Below are 20,140 nucleotides of genomic sequence, written 5' to 3'. Positions count from 1 at the left end.
CCAGGTCCCAGAGACCCCCAAGGAGCTGACATCTGGAAGCCTCCTTCCATACCCCAGCAATGCTCAGCTTCCCTGCGCTGCTGAAAAACATCTGGCTGGCTTGGCACCTAAGTGGGGTAAAAATAGCATGCCATCTTGTGAGCGGGCACCACGCCATCTCAGCAGATGGGCACCCACGCTGGCAGCCAAGAGCCCGCCAAGCATTATGGAAGGCATTTGCAGAGGGTAGGACTCACAGCTGGAGGGGGCACAGAGATGAGTGCCAGGCCCCTAGGGGAGAGAGGCCAGGAGGTAAAACAAGAGGGCCGGAGAGAGGGACAGGACCCCTCTGCCCTTCACAGGAGGGATGTGGCAGGGGAAGAGAGAAAATGCACCTGGACACTGGAAGGCAGCATGGCACGATGCTGAAGGTCTGCTCTTGAAGCCAAATGGCCCCACATTTGAATCCTGCCCCCACCTTCACTAGCTGTGTGACCCTGAGCCAGCGATGAGCCCCTCTGAGCCTCAGTGTGAAATCCACGGTGCAGGGCTCTAGTAAGGCTACTCCTCATTCTTCATTCACTCGTACTGAGTGTCCACTATGGCCTGAGCACTGTGCTCAGAGTGGGGGTGGAAGCGACCAGGTTGCATCGAGGTCTCTTTCCAGCATAGCAAATAGACATTTTTAGGAAAGTGACACAAATAAAAGGCTTCCCTGGTGGTTCAGTGGTAAGGAATCTACCTGCAACATAGGAGCTGCAGAAGATGCAGGTTTGACTCCTGCGTCAGGAAGATCCCCTGGAGGAGGGCGTGGCAACCCACTCCAGTATTCTTGCCTAGAGAATCCCATGGACAAAGGAGCCTGGCAGGCCACAGTCCATGGGGTCACAAAGAGTCAGACATGACTAAAACGACTTAGCAAGCATACACGCACACCACAAGTAAAAGCAAAATGTCAACAGAGATAAGGCCTCAAAGGGAAGGTGTGTGGTGTGATGAGAGCCTATGATGGGGGGGGAGCACAGGAGAGTCGGAGCAGATGTCCCCACGGAAGGGACAGTGAAGATCTGAAGGAGGCAGGGAGTTAAACAGGGTGACATGAAAGAGGGGACATTAAGCTCTTAGCACAGTGCCCGGGACCTGATAAATATTGGTAAGTGGAATGATTATTAATGAATATCACTGAAAACAGAATTGGACTGATAGCAATCTCTCCCATCCAGGGTAAAAATGCCAGACTTCAGCTGGAGCAGTTGTGCCGGAAGAGAGGCTGACCTCTTTCTTGTCTCCACTCGGAAGAGAGCCAGAGGCCAGTGGACTTTAAAAATAAAAAGCTATAAAAATAACTCAGACCTCCATTGAAGCCATTTGGAGTCTCTAAACACCACTGAGTTCAAGCAACAAAGCTCCCGGGACCCTCCTCTCCCGCGAGCTTTGGACAGTTTGGCAGGGGTCCAAACCAGGTGCCAAGCTCAACCTCCTCCCCTGCATCTGGAACCAAAGCCAGGCAGCCTGCCTGCCCGAGCATTTGGTGACCTGGCCCAGCCGGCGCTTACCCCAAACACTGTCCCTGAGGACGGCAGGCCCCTGCTGGAGAGCACTGATCTTCCCCCTGGGGCAGAGCCTGCTGACCTTCCCCCCAGGGGCAGAGCTTGCTTGACCAGGGAGCAGGATGCAAATTTCATCCTCTGAGTACGTTCTGCAAACATGCTGCCTTTTGAAGAATGTTAAAGTGCTGGGAAAGCAGTGTGAGGTCCCCAGGGACACATCTGCCACTGAACAGCGAGAAGCACTCTGCTGTGCAGCCAGTCAAAGGTGGTACCTTCCTCATGGGCCAGAGCCCCCACTTGCCAGCATACAGACCCCACTGGGTGAGCCCCAGGCTACCCGAACATCAGGTACTTTGTGTGCACATCGGCCTCAGGGAGATGTGACTCGGGCAAGTGCCAAGGAGTTTGGTATGGGACACCTCCCGTGCCCTGCCCCTCGTTTGCCCCACATCATTCCCGGCCACCTGTGCCTCCAGCTGGTGCTACAGCAATCACCTGGGCCCAGGTGGACCTGACCACATCTGACCTCAGCAGCAGCCCCTCTTCTCCACTTTCCACCCCTGGGGATTCCCAACTGCCACGTTGTGTAGGAACCCGCCCAGTCATTCGGCTATTCGCCAGGCTGGGAAGCACAAGCCTGCCCATGCACCAGAGGCAACCTTGACCCTCGAATGAAAGGCACCAAAGTCAGGCTGGGAGCACTTCCCTCTTCTGTACTGCAGCTCAACTCTTCTGGGTGCTGTTCTACATGACTCCTCAGAGGATCCTTGCCAGTCGATGGTCGGCAATGATGACTGCCTCAGTAATGTACCCCTACGTTCCCTCATCCCCTGTCCCTAACTCTGTGGGGGTCAGTCCCCAAATTAAACTACCTGCATGCAAGCCTTCAGTCTCCAGCTCTTTTTTCTCAGGGAAACCTGACCCCAGACAGTTGCTCTCCTGCCCTCTCCCCACCAGCTGGCAGGAGTGGTGAAGCTTTCAGGGGCACGTGTGGCAGTTCTGTGGCCAAAAACAAGAGAGTTTCTGCTCCCCCCTCTCCCAGCTGGAACCCAGACGGCTGGATGGGATGAACAGCTCAGAGTGTCATGCAGGAAGGGCTCTTAGCCAGTGCCTTTCACATGGATTAATGGTGGAACTCTTCTGCAAGCAAAACCTCATGCACACAGCGGGTATTTGGTATTCGGTCCTGCTCCTTAAAGAACTTGCTTTACCTCTTGAGAAATACCTTGTGCCGATTTGTGACATCTTGGCTGGAAAGACTCTTAAGTGACCCCTGCCCAGTTTGGAATTCTGAGAAGCAACGTCTTTCCTTTCTGTCTTAGAAGCAGGCCTAATCAACTGGACATCTTCTTTCGGGAGTCAGTCTTGAACAAGAAACCTAGGGCAGGCATATTGATTGGAAGGCAGTCTTCATGATGGTGGAAAGCCTTCTCAAACTCTCTCAGTTATCATCCCCTGATCCCAAGCCTGGTCCTCCAGACTTACTGAGTCTTTGAATAACTATCCCTGGCTCTAAGATCCTCTTAATACATTTTTCTTTCTCTTTGGCTAGGAGACTCATCTTTCTGATACTCACAACCAATAATGCCTACAGATCCTCACCACATCCCAATATTTAAAGTGGATAAAAGTGGAGACTCGCTGTTGAAATAGAGGAGGCTGGGCAAGGGCGCCCCCCTCCTGCACTTGCTCACAGTGGCTTCTGTGTTTTCTCCAAAGGGGCTCTGAGGCCTGAAAGGGCTCTGTTTGAAAAGCCTCCATCTCATCCCATCACTTTTGTGCAAATGAGGGAAGCAAGGGGAGAGAAACTCATTGATTTGCCAGGGCCCTGGCACTGCTTGGTGATGGCTGGCAACTCAGGCCATCTGGCCCCCGAGGCAACAGCCTTCCTACCACAGCACAGTGGCAGGCTCTCTAGAATCTAAGAGACATGTAGATGGCAAAATTAAGCTAAGGACCCACGTAAAGATCAAGTGCGTGGCAGGGTCTTTCCTACACTTCTCCAAGGCCACAGTCGACAGGCACACAGAACAGTTGTGGAGGGCTCCTCCTCACCTGCGCCCTTCCTGTCTGCTGATGAGAACTGGTCCCTACCAACAGATGTGTGTTGCAAAGCAGGGTGCCAGCCTTTCCCAGGGCACAGCTCCTTGAACCCTCATCCTACAAGATGCTGTAGAAAAAAAAAAAAAATCTTGTGATCCAGTATCTTACTTTCTAAATACTTCTGATGTACTTTCTTATTTTTCACATATTATAATGAAATGAGAGGGACTTCCCTGGTGGTCTAGTAGCTAAGACCCTTCACTCCTAGTACAGGGGGCCAAGGTTCAATCCCTGGTCAGGGAACTAGATTCTACATGCCTCAACTAAGAGTTCATACACTAGAACTAAAGATCCCACATGCTGCAGCTAAGACCTGGCACGGCCAAATAAATGAATAAAGATTTTTAAAAGAATGAAATGAGAAGTTGTGTGATGAAGGGGTTATGAGCATGTACTCTGAAAATTGACGAACTGGGTTTGATTATCAGTTCTTCCTCCTTCTAGCTGTGTGCCCTCAGTCAAGTAACTTCACCACTCTGAGCCTCAGCTTTCCCACAAATTGAGAATAAAGCAAATGACCCAACTGCGTTCAGTGAGGTTCTGCAAGAAGCAGATGCCAAGATGAGATGTGTATGAGGGAAACAGCTGTGAGAGAGTGTGGGAAGAGGCTGCAGGAGGCTAGAAATGCTGTGAAACCTCCAAGCAGATTGAATTCCTGCAAAAAAAAAAAAGAGAGAGAGAGAGAGGAAAGAAAGAAAAGACCTCAGATTGCAGGGCCATTCTCAGAAAGTTTTGAGGAGTTCCTAAGTCCCCATCAACTGTGAGGAATCATGCATCACCCAGGAAAGGGCCTGTCTCTATACCCCTGATGCGCTGGGTCACTGGAGGCAACAGCTCGTACAAAGTGAGGTCTCTGCCCAATACAGAGATGGATTCAGAGTCCAGCGGCGGGGGCCCTCAGCCAATCCCACCCCCAGCAGTAAGAGCAGCATATCCCCAAGCCTTTCTGAGCCCTATACCAACCTCGAAAGGTAGGATTAACTTACATAAAACCTCTTAAAGTGGTACCTGGTACAGTGAGAACTTATATGTTGCCTTCAAACAAATAAACACGGTTCTGAAAGCAGGTTGCTTCTTCAAATGCATTTGTATGCCCAATGTGATAGTTTGCCTTTTTGGTTTTGAATCCTAGAAATCTGTTATTAAACTGCTGATCCATCTTACAATCAGCACATTTTGGAATCCAAGAAATACGTTCAGAAAGCTTTACAAACTGTATATCCCCTCTGAGACTTGCATTGGCACACTAAAGATTTTGAAAAGTTCTGCAATACATAGCCCTATTTTACTTTGCTCAATTCTATTTCCCAAATGGCTTTGCCCACAGATCTAGGGTTTGCATATGCTTCCAATAAATTCCTTTGCTCTTTAGTTAAGAGAAGTTGATTTCTGTTGCTTGCACCCAAATCCCAACTGCTGCTGCTGCTGCTGCTGCTGCTGCTGCTGCTGCTGCTGCTGCTGCTGCATCACTTCAGTTGTGTCCGACTCTGTGCAGCCCCATAGATAGCAGCCCACCAGGCTCCTCCGTCCCTGGGATTCTCCAGGCAAGAACACTGGAGTGGGTTGCCATTTCCTTCTCCAATGCATGAAAGTGAAAAGTGAAAGTGAAGTCGCTCAGTCATGTCCAACTTTTCGCAACCCCATGGACTGCAACCTACCAGGCTCCTCCACCCATGGGATTTTCCAGGCAAGAGTACTGGAGTAGGTTGCCATTGCCTTCTCCAAATCCCAACTGAGACAAACTCAAAATAGCAAAGAAGTGAAAGTGGAACTGCCCTGGATGAAGAGGTGAGGAGGAGCTCTAATTTGGGGGAATTCAGTCTGGCAAATGTCTGTGCTTTGCAAATGCTGATGGCTGCTGTTTCAGATGATTCTCAGGAATTAGATAGTGAGACTATTTCCTGATATGCACAAGCCACCCCATCCATCCCTGCAATTTTCCCCACAAGGTCCCTGGAGGATGAATTTGGAAAAGGCTCATCTAACCCAGCCCTTTATTGACATTAGCTCCACCAGCCTCACTCAGTGAGCAGAGAATCTTCTCCCTCCAGGCTCGAGAGAGGTATAAAAGCACCATGGATAAGAGCCTCTGGCCACTCCGATCAGAAGCTGATGGCCGTGAACAAGCTCAACGGGAACATTTTCCTCATTTCTCATTGGTTTACTGTCTGCTCTGTGCCAGGCACCACGCTCACAAGTGGGGATTCACAGATGACAGAGACAGCCTTTGTGGCTGGGTGAGACATTTTTTACTCGGTGTCTCTGATTCTTACCATCCACCTTTCTGTCCTGTCCAGACACTTGGACCCTGAACATCTGAAGCAAGGGTGCCTCACTTCAGCACACGGCGGCGGGGGGGGGGGGGGGGGGGGGGGGCTGCTGTTTACTGCAGGCCTCAACGGCAGCTCTGCCATGGGGCCCCAGGTATGTTTAAGTGCTGCCCCCAGGAGCAACCTTAGCCAATGTGGGAACAGATACTCCCCTCTGTCATGAGTAGACCATGCTGAGGTGCTCTCATCTGCTCCCCAGAGATCATGTGCCCACAGCAGAGGCCTCTTCCAGGCATTCTGGCCTACCAGCCTTCCCTGATGAAGTCTCCAGCCCCCCACCCACACCCTTTCCCAAGAACCACATCATCAAAATACACTATCTGCACACAAGCTCTTATCTCAGTTGATTTAGTCCTACCCAACTCTTTCTGACCCTACGGCCTACAGCCCACCAGGCTCTTCTGTCCACAAGATTTCCCAGCCAAGGATACTGAAGTGGATTACCATGCTCTCCTCCAGAGGATCTTCCCAACCCAGGCATTGAATCCAGGTGTCTTAGGTCTCATGCATTGGCAGGTGGATTCTTTACCACTAGTGCCACCTGGGAAGCCCTCTATTTTTTAGAGAAACCCAAAGTAGGACTTCTTTTTTTTTTTTTTAATAACAATAGTACATTGCATTTGTAGCAATTTAAATGGTAATAACTTCTATGAATTCATTTGATCCTCAAAGCAACCAAAAATGATATACAAGCCAAACAGAAAGCTCATTTTAGAGAAGAGGAAAAACTGAAGCTCAGGGAGGTCAGTTAACTTGCCAAATGTTACACAGCTAGGAAACAGTGAGAGTCAGGGCTCCTCCAGCTCAGCCTGAGCTACTTCACTAGAGGCATCAGTTCAGGGCCTGGAACATCAACCCAGATGCAAAGGCGGACCATTCAAATTCTCTTAGGCTGAATTTGGAAGGATACTTATGAATCGGCTGGATGAAAAATGGGATGGACAGAGACGGGGACAGAAATTCTGACAGAGGGAACAATAGAAGCAGAAACCCAGAAGCTGGGGTCATTCATCACAGATGCTTCTGGAAACTGTAGGAAACACAGCTTGGCAGAAACATAGGGTCAAGGAGGCACCTGTGGAATGAGTAAGAAATAAAACAAAAACTCATCCAGGGCCTGTGGACTCAGCAACTTGATTACTGACACAGGAACACAAGGAGGACATGGTGGGGCACAATGCAGAAAGGAAGTGAGGCTCGCTGGGGAGGTGTCACCTGATCCATATTCAGAGCCTCAGCTGCTGGCAACCAGGATTGGCTTGTTTCCCCGAAGAGCTCAGGACTCCATTCCTGAGAGACAGCCCATGACACTGCCCTTGATAGCCTAAAAGAACTCGGTCCTTTTCTCTTGGGAAGCGGCGCATCTTGATTCTCTAATGAGTAAGTAATCAAGGCCAGCGAGAAGCTAGACAGGAAAGCAGCGCCCATGGGTAAAATCAGAATCAGCAGCCACTGAACAGAGTATCATGCCCCTCACAGCAGCATCTTCAAGACATGGTCACTTCTGCGGAGAAAGGCTGAGACTAGCTCTCTACTCAGCCAAGACAGTTGCTGACGACCTCAGACCTTGTCTACACGGAGTACAGAGAACCGTGCTTAACAAGTCATCTCCCCTACACAGACACCCCAGCAGAAATAGTCTCTCAACAGGCAGACGCCATCTTCCTTGCTAGTGGGAGCATAAACCAGGGGGAACTCTCTAGAGAGAAATTTGGCGGTAGGCATGAGAAACTTAACAATGCTCAGAACTTTTATTGCGGCAATTTCCTTTCTAGGAATTTGTCCTAAGGAAAGAGTCAGACAAATACAGTGGGATGCTTGTTCCGGCCTCGTTTATATTAGGAGAAAATGAAAATGAACCTCAACGTCCAGCAGTTGGGGCTGGAGTAAATAATAAGCATTGTCTGCTCAATGGAAAATGATGCAGCCATTAAACAGAAAGGAAGTGTGTGTAGAGAGATTGCAAAAATAGCCACAGTTGTGCTCCTCTGTGCGTGCCCCTGGCAACGTGACTCTGCAGCAACTCTCATCAAGGGAGGGGGTCTCTTCTGGACCCTCCTGGCCACCATGCAACTCCCTTTGGTCCACAGAATACAACGTGACAGTGCCTCTGTTCTGAGCTGAGCTTAGGTCCTACGAGAACTTGAGCTCTCCTCTCTCCCTGCCTCCCTCCCCATCTCCCTCTCTACCCCTCCCTCTCTGCTGGGCAAGCAGCCATAATGGGGACTACCAATCCATGTGGTGCATTTGGCACCTGGCCAGCCACCCAGTATATCTAGAGGGAAGGGATCCGGGTCTTTGCCTACAGCACTAGAGCGGTGAGTGCAGCCCAGCCCATCCCCCTGCCGTGGCTAGCAGGAGGGACTCACGGCCATGAGACACTGGAGATGCTGAGCTTGCTGCGTTTCTTTGTCCATCTGTGAGTAAAGCATTGCTCCAACCAGCGCCTTGTGTGCAGAGTCCTCCTTGGCAACTCCTAACCTCTAAAGCTCACAGAGGACCACGTCTGTGGGCTCTGACTTCTGGCACTTGGTGTTGCTATGATCTTTGCTATCCTCCATACAGTGGGAATCCTCGCCTGGGGCTGGTGGCCGCATCTTCCTGCTTAAGGCTCTCTCTGCATCTCTGGCTCTCAGGATCCTGCCCCCTCCGTGTGCACATGCTCAAGCTAGCCTGTTGGAATATGAGCAACTGCGTGACAGACAGCCCAGTTGTCTCAGCTAAAGCCATCCCTGACCAGCCTCAAAGCAGGTGACCTTCAAACACAAGAGAGTCTGACCAAGATCAAGAAGGCCGCCCGCCAGCCCCAGCTGATGAAGGACACATCGGGCAAGCCCAGTTAAGCCCTGAAGAACCATCTAGTTGGCCTGCAGACTTGTGAGCCACAGTAACTACTGATTTTTAAATCCAGCATTCCTTAAAGTGAGGTCCAGGGCAGGGGTACCTCAAGGGTGTCTCTAAGATCCTATAAGAGAGTCTGCAAGGTCAGAACTCTTTTTGTGATACCAGGAAGACCTTCTTTGCCCTTTCACTGTCATCCTCTCATGAGTGTACAGAGGGCTTTTCCAGAGGACCCATGACATGTGATGACATCTTCACTTTGATAGCAAGTAGGATGTATGCTTGGGGGCTTCCTAGGTGGCGTTAGTGGTAAAGAGTCTGCCTGCCAGTACAGGAGACTTAAGAGACATGGGTTCGACCCCTGGGTTGGGAAGATCCCCTGGAGGTGGAAATGGCAACCCACTCCAGTATTCTTGCCTAGAAAATTCCATGGACAGAGGAGCCTGGTGGGCTACAGTCCATGGGGTTGCAAAAAGTTGGACTGGACATGACTGAGCGTCTGAGCACCACAATGTATGCTTATGTATGCTTGATTTCAAAATGCTCTTGGTTTTAATTTCCAATATAGGAAACACTGATCGATAGAGCTGACATAAACAAAAGCTCTGTGAGGTCTTTAGGGATTTCAAATATTTGAAAATGCCCTGGGACCAAAAAAGTTTGAGCACCACTGTGCTAAACCACAGAGCTTGGGGGTTAGTTGTTACACAGCAGCAGGTGCCTGACACAAGGTGGGTACATGTGACTGACAAGGAAAGAGGTTGGTACCATAGTGCCTTTTTCACACAATTTCAAGATACAGTTTTTGTATCTTGCTTTTGTTTTAAAGCTTTTATACAGTTCTATGTCTATCCAAAATGTTAACAGTCACTATCTCTGAAGGATGAGATGATGGGTCATTGGGGTAGAATTTTCCCTCTTTTGTTATACATATCTATGTTTCCTAAGGTTTTGTCAGAAGTCTAAGCTTTATATATATATATATATATATATATATATATATATATATATATACACACATATATATATATGTATATATATAGCTTTAAAACAAAGAAAAGAGTCTTTAGAAAGAAAAGAGAGCATCCTCTCTTTCTCTGTTGCCACAGCCACACTTACAGGGAGGTTTTGGTGGGAGGACCCTGGAGAAATGAACCGGTCACTCTCTATATCCCTTCTCACGCCCACCCAGGGAGATTCAGCCAAGGAGCTGGAATTTCCACTGCCTCAACTTCTGGGGGCCAATAGACCAGATTTCTCTCAGTGCCCTCTTTTCAAATAAGAGATGGGGACACTTAATGCCGACCCCGCTTAGAGACGCCCCCAAATGAGAAGCGAGCATGGGCGAGCCCGAGCCATTTCACGTTCCTGAGCGCAGAGCCCCTAGAAGCTGACTGCATGCCAGCAGCGGTTGCCTAGGGAACACCAGTGACAGAAAGGAGACATGAGGACACTAAATAACTTTAGCAACTATTTGCATTTGGCAGATGCAGCCGGGGGCAGGGCCCTGCGTGCCTCCTTGTGGAAAAGCCACGGGAAGCCCAGAAGGAGCCAGCACCTCCCAGCAGGAGCAGGAACAGGGAGGCCGGCCGCTGAGGGAGGGAGGGGACCTCTGGACTCTTTCACAGTCTCTCCTCCAAAGCCTGCTGGAGCCAGAGATCAGGAGCCGCCTGCGTGTTCTAAAAGGGTCCCAAGGCTCTCTGCGTTCTGAGTGGTCCGACCACAGGCCAGGAAACCCCAGAGAGGGGCAGCCTCTCCTGAGGACTGACTCCCCCCACACACCCCTGCCACTCCCCCAGGCTCCTGCTGCTGCCTCCACCGCCCTGGCAGGCAGGAGACAGGACGGGCTGTGAGGCTGCAGGGCTGCTTTGCTTTGCTGATGTGCTTAATTGGGAGCCTTTTTACCTGACAGGTGAAAAGTCTGGGTGAGGGGAAGTCAGCTCTCTGTCAAACCGGCTCCCTCCCTCTCTTATCTGTCTCCCCTCATTAGGGCTGAGTTAGGCCCCAGTGCCCCAAAGAAGAGCAGGCAAATGAGCCAGGCCCTCCTGCCCTGGCCTGGGAATTGCTGCCACTGTGACTGAGTCACGCAGGGATCCGTGGGGCTCCTTGGCTGAGACCCTCCAGGGCCCCCAGAGCCGCAGGGCATCCCACTCTCTGGGTGGGATAGAGACACAGACCCTGAAGACAGGCCAGAAGGGGCCCAGCCTGAGTCTGGCTTGTCTCACTGGCCCCCCTTCTGAACCTTCTAGTCAGATCGGATTATATCAGAAATGATTGGCTCTTTTATTCTCCCCTTTGCTGGCAGCCCCCGCGCCCCTACTCCTCTCCGGTCTGACCACATCTGTAGACTCCAAACAGAGCCAACAGAAACAAAAACAAAGCAAACCCTGGCGGCAGCCGGTGAGGGCGGGGAGGTGCCACCAATCTGGGCTGGCCACGGGCAGGCGCGGGCTGCCAAGGCAGTCTCCTGCTGGTGAAGGCTCTGCACGGAGTAATCAGCCGATCAGGAGTTGGACGGGCCTTGGTGAGGGAACAGGACCTCGTAGTCGGGCCAGGTAATCGGACAGGAAGGCAGAAGGACTTGCCCGCTGAGCAGGAAAGCGTGTGCAGACTGGAGGACCCTCCTGAGCGAGATGGCCGTGGGTTGGCAGTGTCCCACAATGGGGCTGCCATCATGCGTCTTCCAAACTGCTTCCCAGTCTGAATAGCTTCTGGACACTTCAGCTTCTAAGCATGTATGCATCAGGAGGATCCACTTAAACCCAGGCAGGGTATTTTTTTCTTTGTTTTAATTGAGCATGTTCAGGGCTGCAAAAGCAGAAGAGAAATAGGCAATCTAGTAGACTGCTGGTGGGGATGACAAGTGGCTGACATTCTGGAGGCCAGTTTGGGCTCCAAGACTGCTCGTATGTGTCCCTGAGAGAGACTCAGGGACCATGGTGCTGGCAATTCTGGATTTTGCAGCCTCGGAATTTTGTGCCCTTTGCAGTGAAACTGGGTTTCTCACTGCTGGTGCTGGTGAGGCTGAAAATCCACCATCCTTGCAGCCCCAAATCTCTACTGACACCAGTTCCTGGTGGCCAGCAATTCCCACCACCGTATGAGCAAGATGAATGGAATGCCTTTGGTGCTACAGTCACTTGGAAGGATCTCACAGCAAGGTGGTTTACGTCTCCAAATCTTTAGAGTTTGGCAATAGCTCCTCTTCGGGTGACAGCTAAGGCTCCTTTATTCCAGAAAACACACATGCCACCACCAGCTAGGGTAGGTGCTGGTATTCATTATAAAGGAACCGTATCGCCTCTTCCCTTTGATGCTATGCTCTGTGAGACGTTTGAAGTCCCATACTAGACTCCATTCCCTATGATAAAGGTCCTTGAAACTGTACCACCATCCGAGCTATCTAAATCTTCCAGTCCCATCTGTACCGGACATTCAAACTCAAAGGTGGATGAGACAGGAGGCCTATATCTCTCAGAGATTGTGAGCAGACACCCAGGAAAAGAGTTCTCATCTAAATATGTTCACCTGGTCATTCAAATTCTGGTTCCTACTCAGCCAGAACACCATCATGAAAGTGAAATTTACTCAGTTGTATCCGACTCTTTGTGACCCCATGGACTATAGTTCAAGGAATTCTCCAGGCCAGAATACTGGAGTGGGTAGCCCTTCCTTTCTCCAGGGGATCTTTCTAACCCAGAGATCAAACCCAGGTCTCCCATATTACAGGTGGATTCTTTACCAGCTGAGCCACCAGGAAAACCCAAGAATACTGGAGTGGGTAGCCTATCCCTTCTCCAGCAGATCTTCCTGACCTAGGAATCGAACCAGGGTCTCCTGCATTGCAGGCAGATTCTTTACCAACTGAGCTATGAGGAAAGCCGAACATCATCACGTGAGCCTAGAAAATGACTAGATGGTGTAGACAAATATCAATAACACATCCAGCTGCAGGGCAGGATTAAACTGATTTTCATCCCTTTGCCTCTTTCTTTGCATTATGACAGACTTCCTGGTCTCCAAAGCAACTGTGAATTTATTATTTCATGGGTCCTGCAGATTGTTGGCAAAAATGATGCAGACGATTTCCCTCCCTGTAATCACACCTCTTTACAACATGACTCTACAGGTTCACCCACGGAGAGGTGGAGTTTGTTTCTCCACCCCTTGAATCTGGGTAGCCTGTGACAGGCTCTGACCAAATGAATAGAGCAAGAGTGACAATGTTAGTGGGGCAGGTCATGGCATCAGGAGGCCATGTGCACTTTGCCTTTCTCTCTTCGACTCCAGGCATCACCAGAGCCAGCCATCAGAGGATGGCAAACCAGCGGAGAGAAAACCAACTGTCTCAACTGGGCCAGCCTGGAACAGACGGCCCAGCATCTAATAAAAGGTACTTGAGTGCGTCCAGGCAAAACTGAAAAATTGCCTAGCTGAACCAAACCGCTAAGTGTTATGAGCCACTGTATTTGGGGGGTTCTTTTCAGGCACTAAGGGCTGATCCCATGAGTTCCTAAACAAAGAAGGGTATCAATTTTGTCAGAAAATGCTGGCACAAGACTGGGTATTTCATCCCAGACCCCACTGCCAGGTAGTAACGTGTTTAAAAGTTGACCCCAAGTGTTCTGCTGGTCTGTTTTCTCATTTGTGTTTCCTCCAGAGTAGCAGGTACTTTGCTTCTAGACAGTGGCCCTTAGCGATCCCTCATGAGAGAGACTGCTGCATTTTCCTGAGGACCTGTCCTACATCACCTGCAGCTGCCCCATCCGACACCCTGCCCTGCCTCCAACCCTCAGCAGGCAGCAAAGCCACACATCAACCATCAGCTCCCTAATAGCAAGTCAGCCGGCACTGCCAGCTCATTCAATTTGCAGGGCTCAGGAGGCTCCCATGCCAGCCGGCATCCCTTCCTGCTGCAGGCAGCAAGGACAGCAGCCCAGCCGCAAGAACATGAAAACACTGCTTTTCAACCAGACTGAATGGGATCAGTGGGTGGGCCGGTCCACTTGTCGGCATCAGTTGGAGATCAAAGCAACACAGGAGGGAACAGACCCAGAAGGGAGAAGGAGCAAAAAGCCTCCCTCAACACACTCCATATCCAGCCAGGGCTTCTAAGGGAAATATGTGGGAATAATCCTGACCGAAACATCACCCCTCCCCAAGGAGCCCAGGAGAGAAAGGGTGACAAGGATACAGAATGGGGGTTGGGGACAGGGTGGTGGGAGGGGGGTGGAGGCGGAAGAGGAAGCAACAGAAAATACAAAGGAAGGAAGGAGGGCAATTGGAGGAAGCAACTCCACCCTCTTACAGCTTCAAAGAGGGCCCTTCTCTGTCCCTGGGCCTTCAGGGAACCAAGAGGGCAGGGGGCCCCTGGAGGAGACAGCTGCACGCAGTCCTGGCTGCACGCGTGGCACTGGCTGCCAGCTGCAGGGGAAGCAGGCTCTCCTGGCTCCAGAAGGCAGAGGGCTGGTACTTTTTGCTTTTCTCTGAAGAGTTGGAGAAAACAGAGCCCAGCCCCATGAACCTAGCCAGGTCCAATTTCCTCCCACAAGGCAAATTCTTTCCTGTGCTTGGGAAACACACCTGGCTCAAATTCTCAAGCCCCGGGCCAGGAGCTCAGAGCTTTCTCCCAGTAGATGGTCCTTGGGGGAAATAAAATGCTTGGCTGAAGCAGAACACTTTGATGGCAAAAATCCTCAGAGGGAGACAAATAAGCTCTCCAGGGCTGCCCCATCTGCTCTCGGTAGGTAGCAGTCACAATAATGGTCATGGCAATAAAGATGATAGGAATAATGGTGGCCACCATTAAATGAGCACTTACTAAGTGACAGGCTTTTTTTTTTTTTTTTAAATGGCCTCCTCACAATTTGAGGCCGTCAGCATCGGAGACCAGTGCCCCCATCTCCACCCTTAGGTACAGGATGCTCTGGTTGGTATCATCTGCAACTCCTGCGTCACTTTGCTGAAGGCTTCCTCCTACTCCAGCTGCCTCTGCCCACTCATCAGCAGGCTAGAAGTGCCAGAGAATAAAAAATCCCACCCCCCAGAGCAACCTCGGCCAATAAGGAAGGAGTTGCGGGTCGACACTCCAGCTCCTCTGCTCTTTGAATGAGAGGACTCTGTGTGGTCTTCACTGGCTCCCAACTGGGCTTAATCCTGATAGGATGAAACTCTGGCCAGGATGGTCATTTGCTTGGGATCATACCTGGCGTGGGCTGCCTTCCTTTCCTGTCTCACCCACTCTCCAGCTCCTTCCTAGTGTTTCCTTGGGTCGCCTTCCCAAGAAACAGCTTGTGCTAGAATCCTTGTCCCAAGGTCAGCTTCTGGGGGGGGAATCCAACCTATGAAAGTTATAGGACCATTTTATAGGTGAGAAAACTGAGGTCCAAAGGGTTTAAGAATTCACCTTCTTCTGCCTGACTTAGAGCGCTCTTAATGACTATTCTCTACTGTGATTTCTATGACTTTGCTGAATTCTCTGGGTGCCAAGTAAACTGTAGTTCAAGCCAGAGAAAGCCCAGAGGATGCACCGGCATTGGGAGGCTATGGATCTGCAGTGCCTTGAAGCAGCTGGATCTAGGCCTAACTGGTTAAGAAGAAAGGCTTTGCATCAGGAGACCTGGGTCTCCCTTCTGGAGATGCCACTTAGTTCCGTGGCCTTGAGCAAGTCCTTCAGCATCCCTGAGCCTCCTCGGGAAAGGGAGGCTACAACAGATAGCTGGTGAGGTGAAAATTCAGAGCAGTGGCTGCCCAGTAGGTAGGTGCCCCAGACCCTGCATTCCTGTGAGAACGAGAAGAGCAGTGTGGGAGGGGCAGGGCCAGCCAGGGGAGCCCCACCACTCTGCCTCTTGCCAGCCCTGAGCCTTGGGACAAGTCTGTGGCCCTTTTGTGCCTCCATTCCCACCTGGGTCAGGTCTGGGTATATCGTGTTGTGTGGATGAAATCAAATCCTGAAGGCGGGGTGGGGCACTTGATGGGGGCCCAGATGCCTTCCTGTCTGGTTGTCTCAGGGTTTGCTTTTAACTAGGTTGCTCTGAGCCCGGGGACATTTAAATAGAGTTTAAATTTTTAAAAACCAGTCTGATTCCAGAGCACCTCGTGCAACTCCCAAAGTCCTGAGCCAGCCCAGGGGTCTCCAGAGATGAGCAGCTTCTACAAAGGGCCTCCCGAGCCCAGGAGGGCCAGTCACAGCTGGAAGAACAGTTGTGGGCCACTGGCTAGAAACCCAGAGACCACTTCTTAGAGAAAAGACACAGATACAAGAACCCTCAAACTTTAAGGGGAGATTTTGGATCCCTGAGCTGTAGCTCTCCACTGGGGGAACATAGCTCCCTGGAATGCCTAGGACCCTTAACTGCTGGACCAGTGGGCTGGAGATCTCCAGATCTACCAGGCATATTAGTCCACCTGGCTCCATGCCCTGAGAGATGGCCCCATACGAGCATATCCACAGTCTCCTTTGCCCTCTAGCCTCCTTTTAACACTGGTAGGACTCTGAAGGGTAGAAGGAAAAACAGACCCATTCTGGGTCTCCCCAAGTTAACAGCATCCTCTGCCCGAGGTCACACCCCTGTCAGGAAGCTTCTTTCACCTGGCCCCTCTCTCCCAGCTTCAGGTCATCACTTATTCCCTTCTCCTTTTAGCCTAGGGGTGTAAGGACTCCAGGCTAGTAGTCTTGGGGCATGACCAACCTCTTATGGTTTCCCTAAGCCCTCTGGCATGCTCAGTCACTTCAGTCATGTCCAACTCTTGGCAATGCTATGGACTGTAGCCTGCCAGACTCCTCTGTCTATAGGATTCTCCAGGAAAGAATATTGGAGTGAGTTGCCATTTCCTCCTCCAGGGGATTTTCCTAACCCAGGGATCAAACCTGCACCTCCTGCAGCTACGGCACTCCAGGTGGATTCTTTACCACTGTGCCACCGGGGAAGCCCCAAACCTTCTGGACACCTTTGTGAGTCATCCTTTTAATAAACTCAATTACCCTTCTTGAGTATATCATCAATTTCCTGCTGAGACTCAGACACAGCCAATAAATTCAAAGCATCCTGTAAAGTTGGCATTTGCCAGAACTATGCTTATGGATCATAACAAACTGTGGAAAGAGATGAGAATACTAGACCATCCTACCTGCCTCCTGAGAAACCTGTATGCAGGTCAAGAAGCAACAGTTAGAACCCTGTATGGAGCAATTGATTGGTTCAGGATTGAAAAAGGAGTATGACAGGGCTGTCTGCTGTCATCCTGTTTATTTAACCTATGCACTGAGCACATCATGAGAAATGCTGGGCTGGATGAGTTACAAGCTGGAATTAAGATAGGCGGGAGAAATATCAACAGCCTCAGATATGCAGATGATACCATTCTAATGGTAGAAAGTGAAGAGGAACAAAAGAACCTCTTGATGAGGGTAAAAGAGGAATGTGAAAGAACCGATCTTAAAACCAAATAGCAAAAGAGTTAAGATCATGGCATCTGGCCCCATTAATGCATGGCAAACAGAAGAGGAAAAGGTGGAAATAGTGACGGATTTTCTCTTCTTGGGCTCTAAAATCACTGCGGATGGTGACTGCAGCCATGAAATCAGAAGATGATTGTTTCTTGGCAGGAAAGCTATGCCAAACCTAGACAGTGTGTTGAAAAACAGAGACATTACTTCTGCCGACAAAGGTTTATATAGTCAAGGCTGTGGTCTTCCCACTGGTCACATACGGTTGTGAGAGCTGAACCGTAAAGAAGGCAGAAGGCCGAAGAATTAATACCTTTGAGATGTGGTGCAGGAGAAGACTCCTGAGGATCCCTTGAACAGCAAGGAGATCAAATCAGTCAATCTTAAGAGAAATCAACCATGAATACTTATTGGAAGGACTGATGTTGAAGCTGAAGCTCCAGTATTTTGGTCACCTGATGTGAACAGCCAACACTTTGGAAAAGTCCCTGATGCTGGGAAAGACCAAGGGCAGAAGAGAGCGTCAGAGGATGAGATGGCTGGATGGCATCACCAATGCAATGGACATGAACTTGGGCAAACTTCGGGAGATGGTGAAGGACAGGGAGGCCTGGCATACTGCAGTCCATGGGGTTACACAGAGTCAGACACGACTGGGTGACTGAGCAGCAACAATGCTTATATACTGTCACTATGATGTGAACTGATGCTTTGGAACTGTGGTGTTGGAGAAGACTCTTGAGAGTCCCTTGGACTGCAAGGAGATCCAACCAGTCCATTCTAAAGGAGACCAGTCCTGGGTGTTCATTGGAAGGACTGATGCTGAAGCTGAAACTCCAGTACTTTGGCCACCTCATGCGAAGAGTTGATTCACTGGAAAAGACTCTGATGCTGGGAGGGATTGGGGGCAGGAGGAGAAGGGGACAAGAGAAGATGAGATGGCTGGATGGCATCACCGACTCAATGGACGCGAGTCTGAGTGAACTCTGGGAGATGGTGACGGACAGGAAGGCCTGGCATGCTGCGATTCATGGGGTCACAAAGAGTCGAACACGACTGAGCGACTGGACTGAACTGAACTGATGATGTGAATAGGTCTCAATGCCAAATTGAGCAGGTTATATGCTGCATCTGCTAAAATGCCATTGGCTACAAATAACAGAAAACAAGATCCACACTGACTTAAACAGAGGGGAATGATTTTCTCACTTACCAGAAGGCCTAGAGGTTGGTAGTTGCTGACCCAGGTTTTAATGAGCTCAGGGCCAACCACAGCTATTCTCTTGGATAAATAATGGCTGCTTCAGCTCCAGACATCTCATCCATGTTCAAGTCGAAAGTAAACTGTCCACAGGAAAAATAGATAGCAGTACTCATTTCTGCACAAGAAAGAGAAAGATTTCCCAGCCCGTCCTGCCCAGCATTTTCTCACAGGCTAGAACTGTAGCGGACTGCCCTAGCTGCAAGGGAAGCAGGGAAAAGAATTATCCAGGTTGCTTTCCTCCACACAGGAAAGTAGCAAAGGAAAGGAAGCTGCAAACCAAGTGTGGGTAACTATTCAGCAGGGCCTACCAGGTGCACTAAAGAATAACACAGACATGGCGAGGAATGAACACCACAACTCAGGGTCAAGTCAGCCTCTGCCACCTCCCACTTCCTGTGTTTACTGGAGCAAGCGAGACTTCTGCAGGTCAAGACAACAAATGATCCTATTCAGGAACCAACCCTGTTCCTTCATGTATGCTGCCAAAAACCTAGTATTTTGAAAGTCTAATAGGTCTACAAGAAAGTTAAATCAATTCATGATTTTCTGGTACTCAGAGTGAAATTCCAAGATCACCCCATAGTTGCACAGCACAGAAGTCTGGGGTGAAGGGCCAGAGCCCTTAAAGGGCAGAAGCTGATTTGAAAGACTGAAAACAGGATCTATATATGGATTCAACCCTCCTAGCTCTCCACTCCCTCCCCCAGAACACTCCTGTCTTTTAAACCTCCAAATATATCTGGCATTGTTAAGAAATATCATTCTTCTTCCAAAATATCCCTTTCAACTTTGACTTCTGCTCAAATATCTGAGCATAGGACCATGTGGCCATCTCTTGACAGTAAAATGACACCAAACCAATTCTTACTTTCTTCTTTGTGTTCATCTGTCCCTTCTCATTTTCTTGACAGTGAACGTGGTTGGTGTGTAATCATTTTTTTCAGTTAGGTTGCTTCCCCCCCCACCACCACACAGCATACATTAAACGGGAAATGAAAATACCACCCTAGCAAATTAAACTTTTGCCTCCATTCTCCCACTCCAAGGGGGACTGAAAAAAATACCCCAAACGGGCATATGCAGCTGCCAATCATTTGCAGTGTTGGACTCAAGTGGCCTTTCAAATGAGTAGTTCAATTCAGTGGACCTCAACCGGCCCCCTCTACACAGCCTGGGGAGAGAAAGGTTAATTCCATGCTGCGTTCGAGGTTTATCAAACATATCAAACTTTCCTTAAACAGTTTCAGAGATGGCCAAGCAACGGAATAACCCCGCAAAGCCCTTTCCCACTTAATTTCAGAGCCTATGTGTATTTTGATGGAAATATAATCCATATGTTTGCTTCATTTGTATATCCTCATCCACTCGACTCTCAGAGCTAGTTGATTGATGTCCGAAAGCCCTCAGAGGCTTTTGGAAGAATTTTTTTGTTCTCTCAGAAAGAGGAAGCTGCCTTTGCTGGCGGCAGCAAGAGCTTGCCTGCCAAACGTCTGAGAGTGACTCACAGCACAGAAGCCAAAGGTCTGGAAAAGCAGATTACAGACCAGGTGTAGTCCTTCTCCAGGAAGGAGGCTCATGGTGATTTTCCATATCCAATATTTATTAATCACCCACTATTTATAGA

The 20,140-nt window shown here is 49.8% G+C and overlaps 1 long non-coding RNA gene across 1 annotated transcript in view; it reads right to left on the bottom strand.

Annotated features, from left to right (window-relative positions):
• LOC132658176 (uncharacterized) overlaps positions 1 to 20,140 on the bottom strand; it is an 84,614-nt gene that overhangs the window by 10,687 nt on the left and 53,787 nt on the right. The gene's annotated exons all lie outside the window — the stretch shown is intronic.

This window comes from Ovis aries, chromosome 19, assembly GCF_016772045.2.
Source record: "Ovis aries strain OAR_USU_Benz2616 breed Rambouillet chromosome 19, ARS-UI_Ramb_v3.0, whole genome shotgun sequence".
NCBI classification, from domain to species: domain Eukaryota; kingdom Metazoa; phylum Chordata; class Mammalia; order Artiodactyla; family Bovidae; genus Ovis; species Ovis aries.
This window is presented reverse-complemented; position numbering and strand designations above follow the sequence as displayed.